This window comes from Saimiri boliviensis, chromosome 2, assembly GCF_048565385.1.
Source record: "Saimiri boliviensis isolate mSaiBol1 chromosome 2, mSaiBol1.pri, whole genome shotgun sequence".
In the NCBI taxonomy this organism is placed as follows: Eukaryota; Metazoa; Chordata; class Mammalia; order Primates; family Cebidae; genus Saimiri; species Saimiri boliviensis.
In genome coordinates, this window is record NC_133450.1 from 54,418,441 (window position 1) to 54,431,103 (window position 12,663).

Below are 12,663 nucleotides of genomic sequence, written 5' to 3' on the forward strand. Positions count from 1 at the left end.
CCAACCAAAAAAAAAAAAAAAAAAAAAAAAGCCCAGGACCGGATGGATTCACAGCCAAGTTCTACCAGAGGTACAAAGAGGAGCTGGTACCATTCCTTCTGAAACCATTTCAAATAATAGAAAAAGAGAGACTCCTCCCTAACTCATTTTAAGAGGCCAGACATCAAACACTGGTAGAGATACAACCAAAAAAGAAAATTTCAGGCCAATATCCTTCATGAAAATTCATGCAAAAATCCTCAATAAAATACTGGAAAACCAAATCCAGCAGCACAGTGAAAAGCTTATCCACTACAATCAAGTAACCTTCATCCCTGGGATGCAAGTCTGGTTCAACATATGCAAATCAATAAATGTAATCAATCACATAAACAAACCAAGAAAAATACCCACAAGATTATCTCAATAGATGCAGAAAAGGCCTTAGATAAAATTCAGCACCTCTCCATGCTAAAAACACTCAATAAACAGGTATTGCTGAAACATATCTCAAAATAATAAGAGCTATTTATACAAACCCATAGCCAATATCATGCTGAATAGGCAAAATCTGGAAGCATTCCCTTTGAAAACCAGCACAAGGCAAGGATGCCCTCTCTTACCACTCATATTCAACATAGTATTGGAAGTTCTGGCCAGATCAATCAGGCAAGAGAAAGAAATAAAGCATATTTGAATAGGAAGAGAGGAAGTCAAATTGTCTCTGTTGGCAGATGACATAATAGTATATTTAGAAAACCCCATCATCTGGGCCCCAAATCTACTTAAGCTGGTAAGCAACTTCAGCAGAATCTTAGGATACAAAACCGATGTGCAAAAATTACAAGCATTCCTATACACCAATAATAGACAAACAGAGAGCCAAATCATGAGTGAACTCCCATTCACAAATGCTGTAAAGAAAATAAAATACCTAGGAATAGAACTTACAAGGGATGCAAAGGATCTCTTCAAGGAGATCTACAAACCACTGCTCATGGAAATAAGAGAGGACAAAAACAAATGGAAAAACATTCCATGTTCATGGATAGGAAGAATCTATATTGTAAAAATGGACATACTGCCCAAAGTAATTTATAGATTCAATGCTATTCCCATCAAGCTACCATCGACTTTCTTCATAGAACTAGAAAAAACTACTTTAAATTTTATATGGAACCAAAAAAGAGCTTGTATAGCCAAGACAATCCTAAGCAAAAGGAACAAAGCTTGAGGAATCATGCTACCTGACTTCAAACCATACTGCAAGTCTGTAGGAACCAAAACAGCATGGTACTGGTACCAAAACAGATATGTAGACCAATGGAACACCACAGAGACCTCAGAAATAACACCATGCATCTACAACCATCTGATCTTCAACTAAGCTGACAAAAACAAGCAATGGGAAAAGAATTCCCTAGTTAATAAATGGTGCTGGGAAAACTGGCTAGCCATATGCAGAAAACTGAAACTGGACCCTTCCTTACACCTTATACAAAAATTAACTCAAGATGGATTAAAGACTTAATCCTTAAGTGTGACCAGGCACAGTGGCTCATGCCTGTAATCCCAGTACTTCAGGAGGCCAAAGCAGGTGGATCACCTGAGGTTGGGAGTTCAAGACCAGCCTGACCAATGTGTAGAAACTCCGTCTCTAATAAAAAAATATAAAATTAAATGGGCATGGTGGCAGATGTTTGCAATCCCAACTACTCAGGAGGCTGAGACAGGAGAATTGCTTAAACCTGGGAGGCAGAGGTTGCGGTGAGCTGACAATGTGCCATGCACTCCAGCCTTGGCAACTCCGTCTCAAAAAAAAAAAAAAAAAAAAAAAAGATGTAAACCTAAAACCTAAAACCATAAAAACTCTAGAAGAAACCTAGGCAGTAGGCAGTACCATTCAGGACATAGGCATGGGAAAAGATTTCATGACTAAAGCACCAAAAACAATTGCAACAAAAGCCAAAATTGACAGATGGGATATAATTAAACTAAAGAGCTTCTGCACAGCAAAAGAAACTATCATCAGAGAGAATGGCAACCTACAGAATGGGAGAAAATTTTTGCAATCTATACATTTAACAAAGTTCTAATATCCAGAATCTATAAAGAACTTAAACAAATTTATAAGAAAAAACAGACAACCCCATCAAAAAGTGGGTGAAGGATAGGAACAGACACTTCTCAAAAGAAGACATTTATGTGGCCAACAAACATATGATAAAAAGCTCATCATCACTGGTCATTAGAGAAATGCAAATCGAAACCACAATGAGATACCATCTCACACCAGTTAGAATGGTGATCATTAAAAAGTCAGGAAACAACAGATGTTGGAGAGGATGTGGAGAAACAGGAATGATTTTACATTGTTGGTGGGAGTGTAAATTAGTTCAACCATTGTGGAAGACAATGTGATGATTCCTCAAGGACCTAGAACTAGAAATATTATTTGACCATCAATCCCATTACTGAGTATATACTCAAATGATTAGAAATTATTTTACTATAAAGACACATGCACAAGTATGTTTATTGCAGCACTGTTAGCAATAGCAAAGACTTGGAACCAACCCAAATGCTCATCAATGATAGATTGGATAAAGAAAATGTGGCACATATACACTGTGGAATACTATGTAGCCACAAGAAAGAATAAGTTCATGTCCTTTGCAAGGACATGGATGAAGCTGGAAACTATCATTCTCAGCAAACTAACAAAGGAACAGAAACCCAAACACCACATGTTCTGACTCATAATTAGGAGTTGAACAATGAAAAGACATGGACACAGGGAGGGGAATATCACACACCAGGGTCTGTCAGGAGGTGAGAGACAAGGGGAGGGGAGAGCACTGAGACAAATACCTAATGCATGCTAGGCTTAAAACCAAGATGATGGGTTGATGGGAAAAGCAAACCACCATGGCACATGTATACCTATGTAACAAACCTGCACATTCTGCACATGTATCCCAGACCTTAAAGTATAATTTAAAAAATAAGTAAAATTATCATTAAAAAGCTTCTATAGAAAAAAAAAAACATTCTTTAAACTGAATGACAATAATGACATAACCTATCAAAACCTCTGAGATACAGCAAACGCAGCGCTAAGAGGAAGGTTGATAGCCCTAAATGCCTACATCAAAAAGAGTGAAAGAGCACAAACTGACATTCTAAGGTCACACCTCAAGAAACTAGAGAAACAAGAACACACCAAACCCAAACCCAGCAAAAGAAAGAAAATAACCCAGATCAGAACTAAATGAAATGGAAACAAAAAAACAAACAAATACAAAAGATAAATGAAACAAAAACCTGGTTTTTTGAAAAGGTAGATAAAATTCTTAGACCATTAGCAAGATTTTTTTTTTTTTGAGATGGAGTTTCGCTCTTGTTACCCAGGCTGGAGTGCAATGGCACGATCTTGGCTCACCGCAACCTCTGCCACCTGGGTTCAAGCAATTCTCCTGCCTCAGACTCCCGAGTAGCTGGGATTACAGGCGCACGCCACCATGCCTAGCTAATTTTTGTATTTTTAGTAGAGACAGGGTTTCACCTTGTTGACCAGAATGGTCTCGATCTCTTGACCTCGTGATCCACCAGCCTTGGCCTCCCAAAGTGCTGGGATTATAGGCGTGAGTCACCATGCTCGGCCCCATTAGCAAGATTAACAAAGAAAAGAATAGAGAAAATCCAAGTTGGCTCAATAAGGAATGAAAGAGGAGATGTTATAACTGACACTACTGAAATACAAAAGATCATCCAAGGCTATTATGAACACCTTTATGCACATAAACTGGAAAACCTAGAAGAGCTGGATAAATTCCTGGAAAAATACAACCATCCTATATTAAATCGGGAAGAGTTAGATACCCTGAACAGATATATCAATAGTAAGCAGTGAGATTGAAATAGTATTTTTAAAATTGCCAACTAAAAAAAGTCCAGGACCAGAGGGATTCCCCGCAGAATTCTACCAGAAATTCAAAGAATTGATACCATTCTTTTTGACACTATTCCACAAAAAGAGAAAGAAGAAACTCTCCCTAATTCATTCTATGAAGCTAGCATCACCCTAATACCCATACCAGGAAAGGACATAATCAAAAGAGAAAACTGCAGATTGATATCCCTGATGAACATAGACTCTAAATCTTGAACAAAATACAGCGAACCCAAACCAACAACATATCAAAAAGATAATACACTATGATCAAGTGGGTTTCATACCAGGGATCCAGGAATGGTTTAACATAAGCGAGTCAATAAATGTGATGCATCTCATAAACAGAATTAAAAACAAAAATCACATTATCATCTCAATAGATGCAGAAAAAGCATTTGACAAAATCCAGCATCCTTTTATGATTGAAACTCTCAGCAAAACTGGCATACAAGGAACATATGTCAATGTAATAAAAGCCATCTATGACAAACCCACAGCCAACATAGTACTGAATGGGGAAAAGTTGAAAGCATTCCCTCTAAGAACTGGAAGAAGACAAGGGTGCCCACTCTTACCACTCCTCTTCAACACACTGCTGGAAGTCCTAACTGGAGCAATAAGACAAGTTAAAGAAATAAAGGACATCCAGTAAAGAGGAAGTCAAACTGTCACTGTTTGCTGACAATATGATCATTTACCTTGAAAACCCTGAAGACTCCTCCAGAAAGCTCCTAGAACTGATAAAAGAATTCAACAAGGTTTCCAGATACAAGATTAATGAAGGGAAGTCAGTAGCTCTTCTATACACCAACAATGACTAAACAGATAGGCAAATCAAGAATTCAAGCCCTTTAACAATAGCTGCAAATAAAATAAAATAAAATAAAATACTTAGGAATATACTTAACCAAGGAGGCAAAAGACCTCTACAAGGAAAACTACAAAATGCTGAGAAAAAAAACATAGATGACTCAATCAAATGGAAACACATACCATGCTCATGGATGGGTAGAATCAATATTGTGAAAAATGACCATACTGCCAAAAGCAATTTACAAATTCAATGCAATCTCCATCAAAATATCACCATCATTCTTCACAGAATGAAAAGTAATTCTAAAATTCATATGGAACCAAAAAAGAGCCTGCATAGCCAAAGCAAGACTAAGCAAAAAGAACAAATCTGGAGGCATCACACTACCTAATTTCAAACTATACTAAAAGGCCATAGTCACCAAAACAGCATGGTACTGGTATAAAAACAGGCACATAGACCAATGGAATAAAATATAGAACCCAGAAATAAGCCCAAATACTTACAGCCAACTGATAGCCGACAAAACAAAGAAAATCATGAAGTGAGGAAAGAACACCCTTTTCCACAAATGGTTCGGGATAATTGGCTAACCACATGTAGAAGAAGAAACTGGATTCTCATCTCTCACTTTACACAAAAATTAACTCAAGAAGGAGTAAGGACTTAAACCTAAGACATGAAACTATAAAAATCCTAGAAGATAACTTTGGAAAAACTCCTCTGGACATTGGCATAGGCAAGAACCCAAAAGCCAATGAAAAAAAAAAAACACCCCAAACACAAAACAAAATAAAAAAACCCAAAGATAAATAGCTGGAACTTAATTAAACTGAAGAGCATTGGCACAGCAAAGGGAACAATCAGCAGAGTAAAGAGACAACCCACAGAGTGGGAGAAAATTTTCACAGTCTCTACATCTGACAGAAGACTAATATCCAGAATCTACAATGAACTCAAACAGATCAGTAAGAAAAAACAAACAAACAAACAAACAAACAAACACCAAAACAATCCCATCAAAAAGTGGGCTAAGGACATGAATAGACAATTCTCAAAAGAAGATACACAAATGGCCAAAAAAATATGAAAAACTGCTTAACGTCACTAATGATCAGGGAAATTCAAATCAAAACCACAATTCGATACCATCTTACTCCCACAAGAATAGCCATAATGAAAAAATAAAAAAACAAAACAGTAGATGTTGGAGTGGATGTGGTTATCAGGGAACACTTCTACACTGCTGGTGGGAATGTAAACTAGTATACAACCACTGTGGAAAACAATGTGGAGATTTCTTTAAGAAAGTAAACTAGAACTACCATTGGATCCAGCAATCCCAGTACTGGGAATCTACCCAGAGGAAAAGAAGTCACTACACAAAAAAGTTACTTGCATATGCTTGTTTATAGCAGCACAGTTTGCAGTTGCAAAATTGTGAAACCAAACCAAATGCCCATCAATCAACTAGTGGATAAAGAAACTGCGATATATATCTATATATCCATATATATCTATCATATATGTATATATGATGGAATACTACTCAGCTATAAAAAGGAATGAATTAACAGTATTTGCAGTGACCTGGATTAGATTGGAGACTATTATTCTAAGTAATTCAGTAATGTTCAAATATCATGTGTTCTCACTGATACGTGGGAGATAAGCTATGAGTACACAAAGGTATGAGAATAATACAATGGACTTTGGGGACTTGTGGGGGGAATGGGAGGGGGCAAGAGATGAACTACTACAAATAGGGTACGGCATATACTGCTTGGGTGATGGATGTATCAAAATCTTACGATGTACCACTAAAAGTTTACTGATGTAGTAACCAAATACCACCTGCATCCCAGTCACCTATGGAAAAAAAAATACACTGTTGGACTTAAAAAAAAAAACAACATAGAAATGTGATGGGTAACAAAGTCGCTACTTTAGATAAGGTGGTTCAGAAAGGCCTCTCTGTGGGTAACAATGGGATTGGAATGCTGCAAAGGAGCCAGCTGTGGGGTGATCAAGAAGAGAAGCATTACTCTGACCCTAACTCACATCTTGCTTCATGTCTATTTCTGACTTTACAACTTTCTTCCACAGTTTATGGCTTGGGTTCTCCTCCTTGGCAGGGTTCTTGTTATGATAATATTCTTAGAAATGGGAATTCAGCTTTGTTCAGGAGGCTCTTTCCTGGGGTCTGCTCCCAGCAGGTGACTTTATTGGATATGATCCACCACATTAAGCTTCAGATAGATCCTTTGCATACCTGGACAGGGTTCCCAGAACTGCAGGCAGGATATACCTGGAGGAAAAGCAGAAGGTGAGGCTGGGAAGTTGACATAGATCTTGATTATCAAAGGACTTGGATTCAGGATCAGCCTCAGGAGATAGGGTTGGGCTGTGGAGCACAAGAGAAGAATATCCGTTTTGTGCAGGAGCAAAAGAGTTAAGGCTTTGGATAGATTTGCTTTGCAAATTCAGACCCGAGGTAATCTGAGAGTAAACAGACACAAGATGTTGGAGAGTGATTAAGGTATAGAATTTCCTAGGAAAGTAATGAGACAGTAAAAATTATTCAGTGGTATTAAGCCTCTGTTTGAGATTAGGGATCACTTATTTGTGGTCCCTATCCTGAGAAGGCAAAAAATACCTCATGAGGAAAATTTTAAATCCTGAGCTGCTCATTCTGTTACATTTGCCTCCAGCCTAGATTTAGGGACAGGAGATTGAAAAATATTCAGGGCAGATGGTTTCTAAGTTAATACTACCCTGAGAGGAGGCCAGCTGACTTGAGAGTGCCAGTCAGAGAGTAGTAAAAGTGGTGTTGCTGGGGTTTAGGTGAAGTAGGGATGTGCAACGCCATAATGAGCTTGCCAGATGGTGAGAAAAGAAAGGGTGGAAGGACTGGAGGTATTAGTGCAGGCAGAGTAGTAGTGTTTTTATAAACATAGAAGACTATGGTCAGGTGTGGGATGTTGGAATTGAAAATCTTTGAGGTTTAGCAGTTCTGAGTGACGGCAAAGTCTCTAGAGTGTGGCGAAGAAAAGTTAAAAGTGAAAGCAATGTTGTCTAATAGAAATACTGTGTGAGCCACGTTAAAAATTCTTTAGAAGCTACATGTGAAAAGAAGATAGAAAATAATTTTAGTAGTACATAGTTTTCATACTGCTATAATAATATATATCAAAATATTACGATTTCAGCATGTAATCAATACAAAGAAACTCAGGTAGTAAAGCAGTTATTGGAATTGACATCAAGAAACTTGAAACTGAGGTATTAGATGTTCTTAGCCTAAGAGGAATGGGAAATCACTGAAAAGTTGTAATTAAGAAGTGATAACGGTCACAGCAATTGTTTAAAAAGATAGCCTGGCTTTTGAGGTTGAGGATGGATTAGTGAGAGGTGAGAGGGGAAGTAGGAAGACCAATTATCTTAGTTTGGGTTTCCCACAAGCAGTCCCCAAGACAAGGATTCTCAGGCAAGTAGTTTATTTGCTAAATAAATGATTCCAGGAAATTCAATAAGGGGTGGGGAAGAGAGAGGGAAAGTCTGGAGCAACATAGGGCAAATAAACAAATTACAACTGTAGCCAACTAAAGCTGAATCCCACCGAGAAAGAAGGCCAGGTGTAGAACACATACTGCTGGCTTACCCCGCCTGCAGTGTGAAGGTATGAAGGGCTGGGGTATCTATACATCAACTCCTGCCAGTTACTGTTTGAGGAAGCTCCCACAGGGTGATTTCTTGGTACTTCCTCTGCCACACACATAAGCCTAGTGGGATCTTATGGCCAGAGAAACTTTTGGGCAAAGAAAAAAAAAGTAGATTCCAGCGGAAGGAAGAAGTCTGGTCAGCAAGGATTGAGACGGTAAAGACAACGGGTCGTGAATAGGCATCAGAAAAAATCAGTTGCATCTGTTAAAAAGCTATTATGTTAATATTAGTACAGGCAAGGAAAGAGGTAGCTTGGATGACAGTTGTAAAAGGATTTAACAGGTGCATATATGCTACTTTTGGGAACGTAAGTTTTGTATTCTCCATTTTGTTAACCATGCTTGTAAAAGTTTTATATTTTTGTTCCTCTTTTAAAGTAAATTGTAAGCCCAAGATTTTCCAAGTATATAGAAATAAAGTCTGATACTCTTACTCCTGACTCAGGTGAAAAGTGAAAACAATGTTGTCCAATAGAAATACTGTGTGAGCCACATTAAAAATTCTTTACAAGTTACATGTAAAAAGCAGATAGAATTAATTTTAATAGTACATATTTTTTATACTTCTATATTCAAATATATATAAATATATTACCATTTCAGCCTGTAATCAATACAAAAATATTGATGAGGTATTTTACATCCTTCTTGGTGCTAAGGCTTTAAAATCTAACGTGTATCTTATCTGTAGAGTATATATCAATTTCAATAAGTCACACTCAAGTGCCCAGTAGCTACCGTAGAGTGCAGGTCTAATGGATGGTTCAAGAGATATCTTATTTCACAGCGTATTATAAATAGCTGCTACCTAGTAGAAGAAAATAGTTTGCATTTAAGTATGGAGTGTTACAACTAAAATGGAAGAAGCAATATTAGCATGGTTTTGAGTTTCTAAAGAGGAGTTTCCTAATCATGGTATTTACTTTGACACTGCAAATCAAGTGGAAGATATAATTTGTAAACTTAGTGTGGGTTTCTAGTAGTGATAACAAGAGGACTAGAATCATCACTTACTTAACAAACTGTTTTGACCTTAAATAACTAGTGGCCAAGTGCAGTGAGGCTCACACTTATAATCCCAGCACTTTGGGAGGCCAAGGTGGGAGGATTGCTTGAACCTAAAAGTTTGAGACCAGTCTGAGCAACATAGTGAGACTCCATATCTAAACAAACCAAAACAAACAAAGAAACAAAAAACCAAAATTAGTAAGGAGTCTTCCTGAAATTAAACATTTCTTATTGTTTTCCAGTTGGACAGGAAGTATTATTTCAGTTTTAGACATCAGAATCAGCCTATTTTTATGACTCACTTTACATTTCATGTCTTTCAGGCAGTATCCCAGTGTCATCTCTTCTTTTCCTTATTTATTTTTTTTTTTAAATTATACTTTAAGTTCTGGGCACATGTGCAGAATATGCAGGTTTGTTACATTGGTATACACATGCCATGGTGGTTCGCTGCACCCATCAACCCATCATCTATATTAGGTATCTGTCCTAATGCTCTCCCTCCCCTAGGCCTCCATACCGAGACAGGCCCTGGTGTGTGATGTCCCTTTCCCTGTGCTCATGTGTTCTCATTGTTTAACTGCCACTTACGAGTGAGAACATGTGGTGTTTGGTTTTCTGTTCTCTTGTTAGTTTGCTGAGAATGATGGTTTTCAGCTTCATACATGTCCCTGCAAAGGACATGAACTCATCCTTTTTATGGCTGCATAGTATTCCATGGTATATATGTACCTCATTTTCTTTATCTGATCTATCATTGATGTAGCATTTGGGTTGGTTCCAAGTCTTTGTTATTGTGAACAGTGCCACAGTAAACATACATGTGCATGTGTCTTTATCATTGAATAATTTCTAATCCTTTGGGTATATACCCAGTAATAGGAAGTCACATTGTCTCTGAGGGATGATGTCTCTGAAGAGATGATAAAATGAGTTATGGAAGATTCCCTCTTTTTCTATTGTTTGGAATAGTTTCAGAAGAAATGGTACGAGCTCCTCTTTGTACTTCTGGTAGAATTTGACTGTGAATCTGTCTGGTCCTGTACTTTTTGTTGATCTGTGTAATATTGACAGTGGGATGTTAATGTCTCTCACTATTATTGTGTGGGAGTCTAAGTCTCTTTGTTGGTCTCTACAAACTTGCTATATGAATCTGGGTGCTCCTGTATTGGATGCATATATATTTAGGAGAGTTAGTTCTTTTCGTTGCATTGATCCCATTACCATTATGAAATGCTGTTCTTTGTCTCTTTTGATCTCTGTTGGTTAAAAGTCTATTTTATCAGAGAGTAGGATTGCAACCCTGCTTGTTTTTGCTTTCCATTTGCTTGGTGAATATTCCTCCATCCCTTTATTTTGAGTGTATGTGTGTCTTTGCACGTGAGATGGGTCTCCTGAATACAGCACACAGATAGGTCTGGACTCTGTATCGAATTTGGCTGTCTGTGTCTTTTAATTAGGGCATTTAGCCTGTTTACATTTAAGGTTAATATTGTTATGTGTGAATTTGATCCTATCATTATGATGATAGGTTGGTTATTTTGCCTGTTAGTTGATGCAGTTTCTTCATAGTGTCAATGGTCTTTACAATTTGTTATGTTTTTTCAGTGGCTGGTACCAGTTTTTCCTTTCCAAATTTAGTGCTTCCTTTAGGAGCTCTAGTAATGTAGGTCTGGTAGTGACAAAATCTCTTAGCATTTGCTTGTCTGTAAAGGATTTAATTTCTCCTTTGCTTATGAAGCTTAGTTTGGCTAGTTATGAAATTCTGGGTTGAAAATTCTTTTCTTTAAGAATGTTGAATATTGGCTCCTACTCTCTTCTGGCTTGTAGGGTTTCTGCAGAGAGATCGCTTGTTAATCTGATGGGATTCCCTTTCTAGGTAACCTGACCTTTCTCTCTGGCTGCCCTTAACATGCTTTCCTTCATTTCAACCTTGGTGAATCTGATGATTATGTGTCTTGGGACTGCTCTTCTTGAGGAGTAGTGTTTTCTATATTTTCTGAATTTGAATGCTGGCCTGCCTTGCTTGGTTGGGGAAGTTCTCCTGGATGATATCCTGAAGAATGTTTTTCAACTTGATTCCATTTTCTCCATCACTTTCAGGTACACTAATAAAATGTAGATTTGGTCTTTTTGCATAGTGCTATATTTCTTGGAGGCTTTGTTTCTTTTCACTCTCTTATCTAATCTTGTCTTCTTGCTTTATTTCATTAAGTTGACCTTCAATCTCTGATATCTTTTTTTCTGCTTGATTGACATGGCTGTTGATACTTGTGAATGCTTCACGAAGTTCTCGTGCTGTGTTTTCCAGCTCCATCAGGTAATTTGTTCTTCTATAAACTGGTTATTCTAGTTAGCAATTTGTCCTACATTTTTTTCAAGGTTCTTAGCTTCCTTGCATTGGGCTAGAACATGCTCCTTTAGTTTGTTATTACTCACTTTCTGAAGGCTACTTTTGTCAATTCGTCAAACTCATTCTTCATCCAGTTTTTTTCCCTTGCTGGTGAGGAGTTGTGATCCTTTGGAGGAGAAGAGGTGTTCTGGTTTTTGGAATTTTCAGCATTTTTGCACTGGTTTCTCCCCATCTTTATGGGTTTTGGTCTTTGATGTTGGTGACATTCAGATGGGGTATCTGAGTGGATGTCCTTTTTGTTAATGTCGATATCATTCTTTTCTGTTTGTTAGTTTTCTTTCTAACAATCAGGCCCCTCTGCTGCAGGTTGGCTGGAGTTTGCTGGAGGTCCACTCCAGACCCTGTTTGCTTGGGTATCACCAGCGGAGACTGCAGAACATCAAAGATTATTGCCTGTTCCTTCCCCTGGTAGCTTTGTCCCAGAGGGGCACCTGCCAGATGCCAGCCAGAGATCTTCTGCATAAGGTATCTGTCAGCTCTTACTGTGAGGTGTCTCCCAGTTAGGATACATGGAGGTCAGGGACCCACTTGAGGAGGCAGTCTGTCCCTTATCAGAATCTGAATGCTTTGCTAAGAGATACACTGCTTCTTTCAGAACTGTCAGACAGGGACATTTAAGTCTGCTGAAGCTGTATCCACAGCCACCCCTTCCCTCAGGTGCTCTGTCCCAGGGAGGTGGGGGTTTTATATATAAGTTCTTGACTGGGGCTGCTCCCTTTTTTTCAGAGATGCCCTGCCCAGAGAGAAGAAATCTAGATAGGCAGTCTGGCCA